This window comes from Anomalospiza imberbis, chromosome 8 (genome assembly GCF_031753505.1).
Source record: "Anomalospiza imberbis isolate Cuckoo-Finch-1a 21T00152 chromosome 8, ASM3175350v1, whole genome shotgun sequence".
NCBI lineage: Eukaryota > Metazoa > Chordata > Aves > Passeriformes > Viduidae > Anomalospiza > Anomalospiza imberbis.
This window is the reverse complement of record NC_089688.1, coordinates 18,678,804-18,689,628: the sequence shown is the minus strand read 5'-3', so window position 1 is coordinate 18,689,628 and position 10,825 is coordinate 18,678,804. Positions and strand designations below refer to the sequence as shown.

Sequence of the window (10,825 nt, the reverse complement as noted above, 5' to 3'; positions counted from 1 at the left end):
TACTTCTCCTGAGCAGCTGCTGACAACCTCCCCTTGTCCTCTAAGGAAACTGGCTGAGTCCTGCCAGTTGCTTTGCCAGGTTTGCCATATTTTATCCCTTGGGCAGTCAGGTCATCACTCCCAGGCGCCTGCATCCCTTGAGAATCCATAACACATTGCATGCACAAGTCCTGCTGCAGATGCAGCCTTATCCTTCACAACCTGTCTTGAAAACTATGTCTGAGAGGCCAAGCTCTTGGTCTGACTCTTTTCTTCTTCTTTTCAGCTCCAGGCAGGCTGGCTTCCATTTCAGGTGTTCACTCTCAAAGTCTTTCCCCATGGGGGCAGGAGGGGTCTCTCTTACCTCCTCACCTCTAGGGCCTATTTGAGCCCAGCTCAGAGGAGTAGGGGAGAAGATTTTTCTGTCCTCTAGTCCAGGGAGGTCTTGGTTTGGTTCCCTGTGCTCACTGAAGGGACCTGTGCTCATGTGGACCGTGGTGCTGGGGAAGCTCCAACGCTCCCGTGGGCTGGTGGCTGGGTGTGAGTGGAGGACCAGGTGCTTTGGTGAGGAAGCTGAGCAGGCACGGGGGCTGGGGGAGGGCAGGGGGCTCTGGAGGGGCTGGGATGGCTGGGTCAGCAGGGCTATGCTGACCTAGAGCTGCAGGATGGAGCCTTTGAGGGTGTTAGGTTTTCTTGTCCGCGACAATTCCAGTGTGATCAGGTGTAACCCACAGTTGGAGCCTCAGGGAAGTGAATAATGACTTATTAGCTTTGGTACTTCTGTGGTGAGCAAAGCAAATGGTTATGTAGTTACTTGTTCTGTGGGTTTGATAGTTTCCAGTGTCCTTTCTCTGTTCCCATAGCCATGGCTTGTCATTGATTGAGCTTGTCTGATGTTTCTTGTGACTCACCTGTGGAGAACTGTTTTTCCAGCTCATGACATCTCCACTTCCTATCATGTGGCAAGCCTCTTTCTTAGACCAGCAAGCTGAAGCAAAATCACTACCTTGGACCTTGCAACTGGCTGGTGGGTAACAAGTCTATGTAGCAGCACTGTTTTGGAAGTACCATGACTGAGAGTTTAATATTTTATTTGCTTTCTTGCAAATCCTGATGCTGTGCTCCTAAGCCCCTCTTCCCACCCTGTTAAACCTGGGCTCCATGCCTGCTGCTCTGCATCCTTTTCTCTCTGGAGATTAATTGCATGGTTTAGCCAATATGCTGTATGCTTTTCTTCTTTTTTTTTTTTTTTTCCCTCTTTTTGTGACTCAGATTTGTATCTTGAGTAACTGAACCATTTTTCAGAAGAAGGAATGTCATTTCCCTCTGCACTTGGCACAGCTTGCAGAAGAGCACTGTTAAACTCTGAAAGCTATGGACAGATAACAAAAGAGCAGAGCATGTAAAATGTGGAAAGGCACATGCACTCAGCCATAGCAGCACAACAAGCTGATTCTCTGTTTTATTTCCTTTGTCTATTGAACTTCAGCTTACTGCTTGGCTGCTTTTCTTTTAGACTTCTTAATCATAGGGTAGTGGGATAAATTAGTGCTGATGTACTAGCATCAGTCCTGTTTCTACAAGTTACCCATCCTACTAGATTCTAATTTGCAGTTAGTACTAATTCAACTACTGTTATTTATTTATAATATTATTTTGAAACTGTGACCAAAATCTAGGTGCCAGGAGCTATATAAATAGAGGAAAAAAACACTCCCAAGAGGCTAAAGTCATAGTGTTGGCCTTCTGCATTTAGAAGTTACTTAGTCCTGGTAGCTAGAGTGAAGTTCTAAACCAAGACTGAAGAAATTCTTCTAGCAAAGAAGTAAATACAGCTTCCACAAAATCTACAATTTTGTGGAAGCTGTATTTACTTCTTTGCTAGAAGAATTTAATAAAAAACTTTATCATTACAGACATTTAAGTTTGACTTGGCAGTAACTGATCCTTTCAGATACCTGAAAAGCTGATGTGTGTCTGTTATCTACAAAGCACTAATACTTAGACAAAACAATGGAGCTTTTAATTTTTTTTTTAAATTTCCTAGTGCTGTTATTACAAATCTTGATTATTTAATGTAGCTGTAGCACCTACTAAACTTCTAACTGGCTGTGGCAAGGAGTGGGAGTTAGAAGTTTGTTTTGCTTCTTGCAATGTACATGAAATCCACTGTTGTAAGGGATTTCTAATAATTATGCTGTTACAGCTGTATGCTTAAGGTACTTCTGCCTTTTAAGGCAAAAATTCCTGACAGCAGCATAAGAAAAACAACAGGATTCAAGTTTGGACTCAAGTCACACAAAGGTAGCTGGTGTCTGTCCAGCTATCTTTGACAGTGGCTCTGAGGGTACAACTGCATTTTTATTCTGCTCCAGTGGGAATTCCAGGAGGAGATTATTAGTAATGGATGTGTGGCAATTCTGGTGATTGTCCAGCAATATGTTTGGTGGTTGTCCAGCTCATGATAGTGAACATATATCTCCATTTTATTTCCCTATGCAAACATATACATGTAAATATTACTTTTATATAGATGTGAATTCCCCTTTGCTTTTTTCTTTTGGTATTTACATATATAAACAAATCTGTAGCATATAAAATATGGTGTGATGTGGTGTAAGAAAGCTGGAGATGACATCAAACCAGAGTCATGGCTGGTAGGTAGAGACAACTGCAGAAAAGACCATGAGGGAGCAGTGATGGGGAGACATGGGCATGCATGCTCTCTCTCAGGAGAAACCTAAGGGTTCTCCTGCCAGGTAAAGAGTGCTGCCAGAGAACAAGACAGCTGAAACCTGTGTGATAGTGTCGTTTTCCACTCAGTTTCAGAAGGAAACAAGTTACACAACTGCAGCTTATGTCAGAGTCTTCCGGTAATTGCGTGCTTGTTACACAACTCAGTGCAATTGGACAGAGCAGGAGAGAGGTGCCAAGATACTAAGTGCTCTCAAGTTTTGTGGAATTCACTAGCTGGGCAGAGGCAAGAGGTATTTGCACCATGTTGACTACCCATTTAGGGGAGGAAGTGACCCTGCTCCGCGCAGGGTGAAGGCAGTGTGCCAGCCCTGCACAAACATTAACTGCAGCCTGTACTGCCTGTTCCTCAGCTTCAGGCCAAGCTACAAGAGAGATGTTCTGGGGGGTCGGTGTTTGGGGTGAGCTCTGGGGACATGGGAAAGCAATGAGGATTTTGTGGAACAGTATAGTAAGCCTGGGGTAGCTGGAGATACTGCTGCATCTAGGAGGAGCTGGCAGAGGTTCTGTGGTTTTTGTGGTTTTAGTGTTTAACTCACTAAGTCAATAATGCACAGGAAACAAGGGTTTACAGCTCACAAGCAGTTTCTTTGATTTGAACTGTGACCCTTATTTTTCATTGAAAAGAGTGAGGAAATCAAGAGCCACCTCATGACCCCAGTGAGCAGCTGTGCTGAAGAGACCTCATGATGAGCTCATCAGTGTCACACCTCTCCCCAGCAAGGTGACCTCCAGGGCTGTGACTCCTACTCGTGGAAAGAGAGAGCAGCTCTTGGTCAGTGCTGTAGGAGAGGCAGTGGTGGCAGACTGATCACAGGGAAAATTGAGTGGAAGGAAGCATGGAAGGAATCCTAGGAGGTGGCTGGCTTGAGGGCCCACATTACTACTGATAATTGTATACAATGAAGTTCTCCCACAGAATGTCAGCAGTTTGAAGGGAAGGCACAGAAATCATGTGATTTAATTGCATGGATGTGTAACTTTCTGTGTTTTTAATAATCTCTTACCAAAAAAAACTGTTTCTGATACCATTATTTTATATCTATCTCCTAGTGCAATAAATTATTTTTTAATTTTACTGGTTTAGATGGGTTTACAACACATGATGGCATGATGATAATGTTAACCTATATAAATTTTGGGAGTAGAGACATTAATTATCTAATTAAGTAATCTTTTGCAAGAAGGAAGGTACTCCACATTAATATGAATATGAAATCCATGTGAAGAATTTCCTTGGAAATTACAAATTACTTTTATTTGTCTTTGAAAATTACCAGCCCTCAACACCACATCCAGCTCAGCACTCCCAGTTCTGCATCGCCACCTGCAGAAAGCCTCATTGCACCGGGTGGTTCCAGTGCTTTCTCTATACTACTCCCTTTCCCCTTCTCCTGCTTCTACATCTCAGTACTTTTTCAGAGGGGGAACAAATTCTGTAGCATATCTGGAAACAAAAACTGCATTTGTTTCTGTTTTCTGTTTTTGTTTCTTCTTCTTCTTCTTCTTCTTTTATTTTATTTTTTTTTTTAATGTAGTTTCTCTTTAGCATTTTGGTATCATCTTGACCAAGCTGGCTAAAGCACTGTGTTACTGATTCCAGAAATCTCTATTTGAGATTGGTTGGAACAAGCTGCACTGACTTTGTTTGAGCAATACAACGCATTCTGTGCTGCCTGCAGGTATTGCGTTGATCTGAGTCATGTCATCCTGGCTGATATAAGTGGTTTTGCATCTGGAGTAGAAGATTTTGGGTTTCCCCCCCGCTCATTTTGAGTAGGCCCTAATCCTTTCCACCAGGTAGAAGATTGGTTTTGGCTTGCAGCATGTCAAGATGAAGTTTAAAGTTCCATTTCAAGAAAAAGGAAGTGCTGATGAAGACTTCAGCAATGTTTCCCATGAGCCAAAATTAACAACTGAATCTGGAAGGGTGGGGAAAAAAAAAGCTTACTCAAAAACAGAAGGATCTGAAATGTTTTCTGGGGTTTTCTGTACTTTGTAATGCGAAAGGGGAATAACAATCTTTAAGGACAGAGAGAGCAGAATTTTTATTGTGGCAAAGTGGGAGTTTCCTGTTCACGTGAAATCCTGGGTTAGACCTCAAGCAGCATTAAAAAGGTAGTAGAACAAAATCTGTGGAAATAACTACTGCAGAAACTGGCTGAGGTTAACTATCTTTGCCTTTGCAGCAAGGAGAATTGCTCTCTGTTGAATACTGATATTTTTGTAGTTATAGTTCACTTTCTCTTGGATGTTTTTCCTCCCCAGCCTTCTTTTTTTCCTGATGCCATGCCACTCTGCAATGCTAATTTTACCTCCAAAAGCTTTCTGGTTCTTGGTCAACTTTACTCTCAGGCCTTCTTTGGAGGAAATGAAAATTGAGAGGAGTCAGAAGTGATGCTAGTTCACAACTCTTCTAATCACACACCGAGGAAAAAAGACCATGTCTGTCAAAGCCTTTCATCTCTGTGATTTTGCAAATCATATTGTTAGCCACTGTCTGCTTTTATTAAAAAAAAAAAGGCTCACTCATTAATTTATAATTTTAAAATTTTGGGATGGGTTATAACACTTGCACATGAATTTATACTTTTTAAATTTTTTGGATATAATATTTTGGATCTTTCTTTTTCTGGAAATAAGGATAATTGAAATATTTTCTTGGAGATAGGCACAGTTCCATACCAGTTCCAAACTTTACTGTGCTTGCTAGGTGACTAGACTTCATTTGACTGAAAATGTGAATTACTGCTTCCCCAGGAAGCAATGAGCAACACAGTTGCTTAATCTCAGCCATAGATCTGTGCAGAATATGATCAACTGGTATTGCCTTCATTTGTTTTACCTTATAGGATGCAGGCTGGCCAAGGTGGAAAAGAAAGGATTCTGCTTTGAAGAGGGTTGAGCAATGCTAATGATGTGATGGTCCAGAATTGTAATGAAGAATGTGTGACTTGTGCAAACTAAGTGGTGCAGACAAAAGATTGAGAAGAAAGAAACTCACAGGTGTTTCAGCTAGTGATAGTCCTTCTTCTGACTAGACAGTAAAGCTGCAATTTATCACAAAATGTGCCTAGCATCCACTGTGACCTCTTTCTCTAATGGTTGCAGAAATAGAGAGCCAGTCTCCTTGTTCCTTTCCTGGTCAGGTGAGCTGAGGACTAAGCAATTAAAACTGCTCAATACTGTGATGTATCAGCTTAGTGACATGCAAATAATCTGCAAGGAATTAGATAAACTACACTTGTCTCATATGAGAATTTAGATTAAATTACACTTATCTAAAGCTCATTCTGAAGTGAAAGCAGAAAGTGAAAACAGAAACTTATTGTGATTTCATTTGGATGCAATGCTCTGGCACTTTGTTTCAAGAGTACTTGTTAAAATGTCGTTTCGGGTTTTGTTTTGATTTTCCTTTTTCCCCACCTCTATACTTTTAATCTTATTCCATCCTGTGAGGTTTTCCTTACTGTGTCCATATTGCTCCCAATGATGGGTTCCACAGACTCTCACTGCTCTGCCCTCACACTCTCCCCCTTGGCTTGTGCTGTTTGTACCTCGAGCTGCTGAGCGCACAGTTCGGGGCTGGTGTCCCCGAGCGTGGTGCCCTGGTGTCCCCAAGCGTGGTGCCCTGGTGTCCCCGAGCGCGGTGCCCTGGTGTCCCCGAGCGCGGTGCTCTGATGTCCCCAAACATGGTGCTCCGGTGTCCCCGAGCGCGGTGCTCCGGTGTCCCCGAGCGCGGTGCCCTGGTGTCCCCGAGCGCGGTGCCCTGGTGTCCCCGAGCGCGGTGCCCTGGTGTCCCCAAGCATGGTGCCCTGGTGTCCCCAAGCATGGTGCCCTGGTGTCCACGAGCGCAGTGCTCTGGTGTCCCCAAGCATGGTGCCCTGGTGTCCCCGAGCGCGGTGCTCTGGTGTCCCCAAGCATGGTGCCCTGGTGTCCCTGAGTGTGGTGCCCTGGTGTCCTCGAGCGCGGTGCTCCGGTGTCCCCGGCTGCGTCCGCAGGGGCGCATCCTTGGCCCCACTCCCGCAGGCACCACGTGGGAAAGGTGCCCAGATGTGCAGAGCTGACCAGAAACAGCTGCACACAGTGCAACACTGAAATCAGAGCTTTCTGTGACGTTAGTGGCCTCACTTGGAAAAACAGTCATGGAATCAAGCCAAGCTGGATATTTTAAGTTCCATTTTTAAGAAGGAATGTTACGCGATCTATTTTTTGATATTTTAAACTCTTATATTGATTCAAAATTCTAAGTTTAATTTGAAAGCAAAATCAAAAACATTTGATTTTGAAAAATGGAAACGAATCATACGTAATTGTTGCTTTAAAAACTTGATCTTTCGCTAAAGCAGGAATAATAGAAATTTCCAAATAGTTTTTAGTAGTCTAAATATGCATCTTTCCAACAAAAATTTAGTTTTATTCTGAAGAAAGTTGTCTAGCTTCTATGTGATCATTTAATGCATGGTATCATCTCTGGAGGATATGTTCTTATATTTCAATTTTAAAAAAGTGTGTTCCTTTCTTTCTTTACATTTCTTTACTCTGACTTACCTCTTGGTATTGTATAACAACTTGGAATGCACACAAAACATCTATTTTTTGTATATTATTATGCATACTTCATCTAAACCTTGTAAGCTCTTCCTAGCTGCATGACTAACAGTGTCTGTTATGGTTTTTTGGATATTTTAATCCTTTAATTTGTTTGAATGGATGATTTGATGTCAGGAGGGAATGAAGAATGCAGTGGACTTTGAAGGTCCTGTGCAAAATCTGTACACTGAATTTACATAAAGCAGATGTTGATAATAATGACATTTCTACCACTGGGAGCTCATTCTACTTGAGACACATTTTGGCTTTGTGGATTATCTGGAAGCAAAGCCTGTAAATGCAGCTTCTGTTTTCTAGCAGTGTGAGCAAGACCCTGCATCTTGCAGCTCCTAAAAGCAGTTGGCAGTTGTGCAGCTGAATCATCCCTGGGTGTTTATTTTACAGGCATTCTGTGGTTTTTTTCACCCTAATTGCTATGGGTTATTTCATACCTCAGAATTATTTTGCCACATACAAAGCAATTTAATTCCTCTTGCTCAAATGGCTTAAATACTGCTCTGATTGCATGTCTTCTAACTTGACAGGAGTCATAACCATAGGTGCTAGATCCTATAGAAAATATCACGTGTAATTCAGAATTGGGCTAATTATTAGTTCTTTACTGAAGAGGTCACTAAAGCTTGTATGAATTTGGTCTACAAAGCTCTTTTGTTGGACTCTGTTCTTAGCTGAAGGCCAGTGTAATCCCTAATTGTGCATCCCACAAACAAGAATGACACTGAGCAAAGAATCCCTCAGTAACATGCTGGGCAGGGCTCAGTTGAAGAGATGTAGGACTTCAGCCTGTTGGAAATGGGCTGAAGTGGAGGGTGGCCTGTATTTCAAAGGACTTAAAAGTCATGCAGAGTTCAGCAGTCTGGGACACTGCTTTCTGGAAAAAGCACAGTCAAAAACAGAGCTGAGATTCCTAAATGTGCTCTGCAAGTTTAAGAAATGTTTTGAATGTGAGACTGAAGGAAGACAGTGTGTTCTGGCATCATTGTCTTTTATTTTCTTTGCAAACAAAAATACCCTTGCCCAAAAAATACAAGAAAAGGAAAAAAAGAAGAAAAGCAAGCTTCTGTGAAGGCAGATTGAGTAGCTTTAGATGTTAGCAGAGGAAAAGAGACTGGAATAGCAGGGCTGTCAGATGTGATTTATGAGGGAGGAAGATGGTTTAAGGTGATCTTCTGGATGCCCAGAGAGGCTGGGGAGGAGGAGGCTTGTAACAGTTGATTAGAATCACTTACTGCTAAATTGCCTAAGACAAACCTGTCTTTATGACATGGATGCCCATAAGGAGGAAAATGAAATTATATTGCAACAATGAGTAATTTTTGAGTGCTTACAGAAGCATTTTCTCACTTAGGGGTTAAAGATGCATTCCCTAACAACTCAGCTTAGTTAGAAACATTCTTGTTGTAAATTAAGAACTTAAAGGAAGATACTAAAGTTGTTAAATAAAATAGATCATCTCCATCATCTTATTTGTCCTCTCTGCTAAAAACTCTAAGTTCCTTGCCACCATAAAGCTCTGAATTATTGCTTCCTGGAGAAAATTTTGATAACTTTTTATCTTTGTATTATAAGAAATATGGCTTTTTATGGCTCCACACTAATGTATTGTTCCATAAATCATTGGAGGACAACAGTAGATCCCTGACTGAACCTGACACAAGGCCCAAGTGTGCCAGTATCTTCCCAAGAGAAGCAATAGAAGACTCCTGTAAGGTTTCCATTCTGCTCTGCTTTTGAGGTGAAATTAGAAATAATGACAAGGAAAAAACAACATATTATTGATAATAAGTATGAGATTCTCATTTCCCAAACATTGGTAGACACTGGCTAATAACAAACCTAGCAGCAGGACCAGGAAATTAACTGACTTTCTTGGGTCAGCTGGCTTACAACATTCCTGCTGATATTCAAACAGTGATATGAAATATAAATACCCAGATATTTCTGTTGAAAAAGAAAAAAATCTACTGCTACTACTCCCTCTCAGATTCTTTCCATCCTCACCCAAAGTCCAGCTCTCAACCCACTGTCTTTACGTGTTGACTTGTAATACATACTTTATTTTTTAACAATTAGAACAGCATCTCAGTATCCATCTGTGAAAGTGGATTGAGATAACTGCCTTCTTTATGGGCTTCTGAAAATCTAGGTCAGAGTGTATTCAAATTCTGACTGATGTAATCACTTCTGGTGGCAGAAAATCTAATAGAACAAAGCTATTGGTACTTGAATGTCAACTCAAATGCTTCCCATACTGAGGGTTTTGATCTCGTTCCTTCATGTGCAGTACAGATAATGAAGAAGTCTGTGACACAATGTCTTCATTGTACAAATGACTCTTGGCACTTTGTCTTTTTATTCTTGCACACAGATGAAGAGGCTGCTTGGCTTTCCAGCAGAGAGTGAACTGCATCTTGCCAAAGATGCAGAGAAAGCAAAAGGGTGGAGGAACAGATGTGTGTGTATGGTGGAGGTCCCTTTGATTATGGCACTGTGAACATTCATGTGGTGTGTTCAGCCTGTTTCAGTTACTACAAACATTTGACTTCAGCTCAGGCCCTGAAACCCATCAGCTCTCTGAGGCTGGCACAGAGGCAAGAGTTCCCTGAGGTCTATAAGTGCTATTTGAAACTAGCCCTGCTGTGAGCAGAGGGCTGGACTAGGTGATCTCTACAATTTCCTGCCAGCCTCCAGAATTACCTGGTTTCCTCTGTTTCCACAGGGGTCTGAGGCAGCCAGGGTAATGATGCTTTTGCCAGGCACTTCTGCTCCCTAGGAGAGAGAGGTGGCTTCTGAATTTTCTCCAGTTCTCTGCTGCTCCCCAGTATTTTTCACCCTTACTTGTGCTCAGCCTTCACAATTGGAAGAGGAGTGATGAATCCCAAGTGCAGAGCCTTTTTTGTTACTTTCTGCTAGCAGGGAGATGAACTTTTTTTTAACCTTGACTTAGTTCTTCATGGAGTCACAAAACTGGCAGGGGGTGCATCCCAAGAGGAGCCCTGCCCCCTTCTCCCCGTTCCCATCGCGGTGTGATCCCATCACAGTGGCATCATGCTTCCTTCTCTTTGCTGACGTACTTGAAGGGGGCTCTGCTGGTTCCCTTCCCTCAGCATCGGCTGTGAGGTCTCTGACCCTTTGAACTTGCCTCAGGCTGTCAGCAGAGTGTGGGTAGGACAGTGAGCACAGTCATCTCAACAGGAAAGTGCTTCCTGGGAAGCTGTCAATCACTTTCTGGGGCTGTTGTCATGATTTCTCCTCTTTATCACAAGCACTGGGGATCCAGACACCCACTCAGCCAGGAAGGGGCCCTCTTAGCAGCTGGGGTGTATCAGTGCAGGGTTCTGCTCCAAGTCCCCAGTTGCCCAGAGAGCTTTGTCACAGCTTTGGCTGCTCCTGTGAGATGGATGGGAGTGGAGCTGAGTGTTGGGAACCAGGAGCATCCTCTTCAGGTGCACCAAGCTGGAAGTAGAGCAGCTGTGAA

The 10,825-nt window shown here is 42.7% G+C and overlaps 1 long non-coding RNA gene across 1 annotated transcript; it reads left to right on the top strand.

Annotated features, from left to right (window-relative positions):
* Positions 1-8,865: 8,865 nt before the first annotated feature.
* LOC137478571 (uncharacterized) lies at positions 8,866-10,368 on the top strand. The gene is made up of 3 exons (XR_011001661.1): positions 8,866-9,052; positions 9,716-9,800; positions 9,873-10,368. It is a non-coding gene; the product is annotated as an uncharacterized lncRNA (long non-coding RNA).
* The last annotated feature ends 457 nt before the right edge of the window (positions 10,369-10,825 follow it).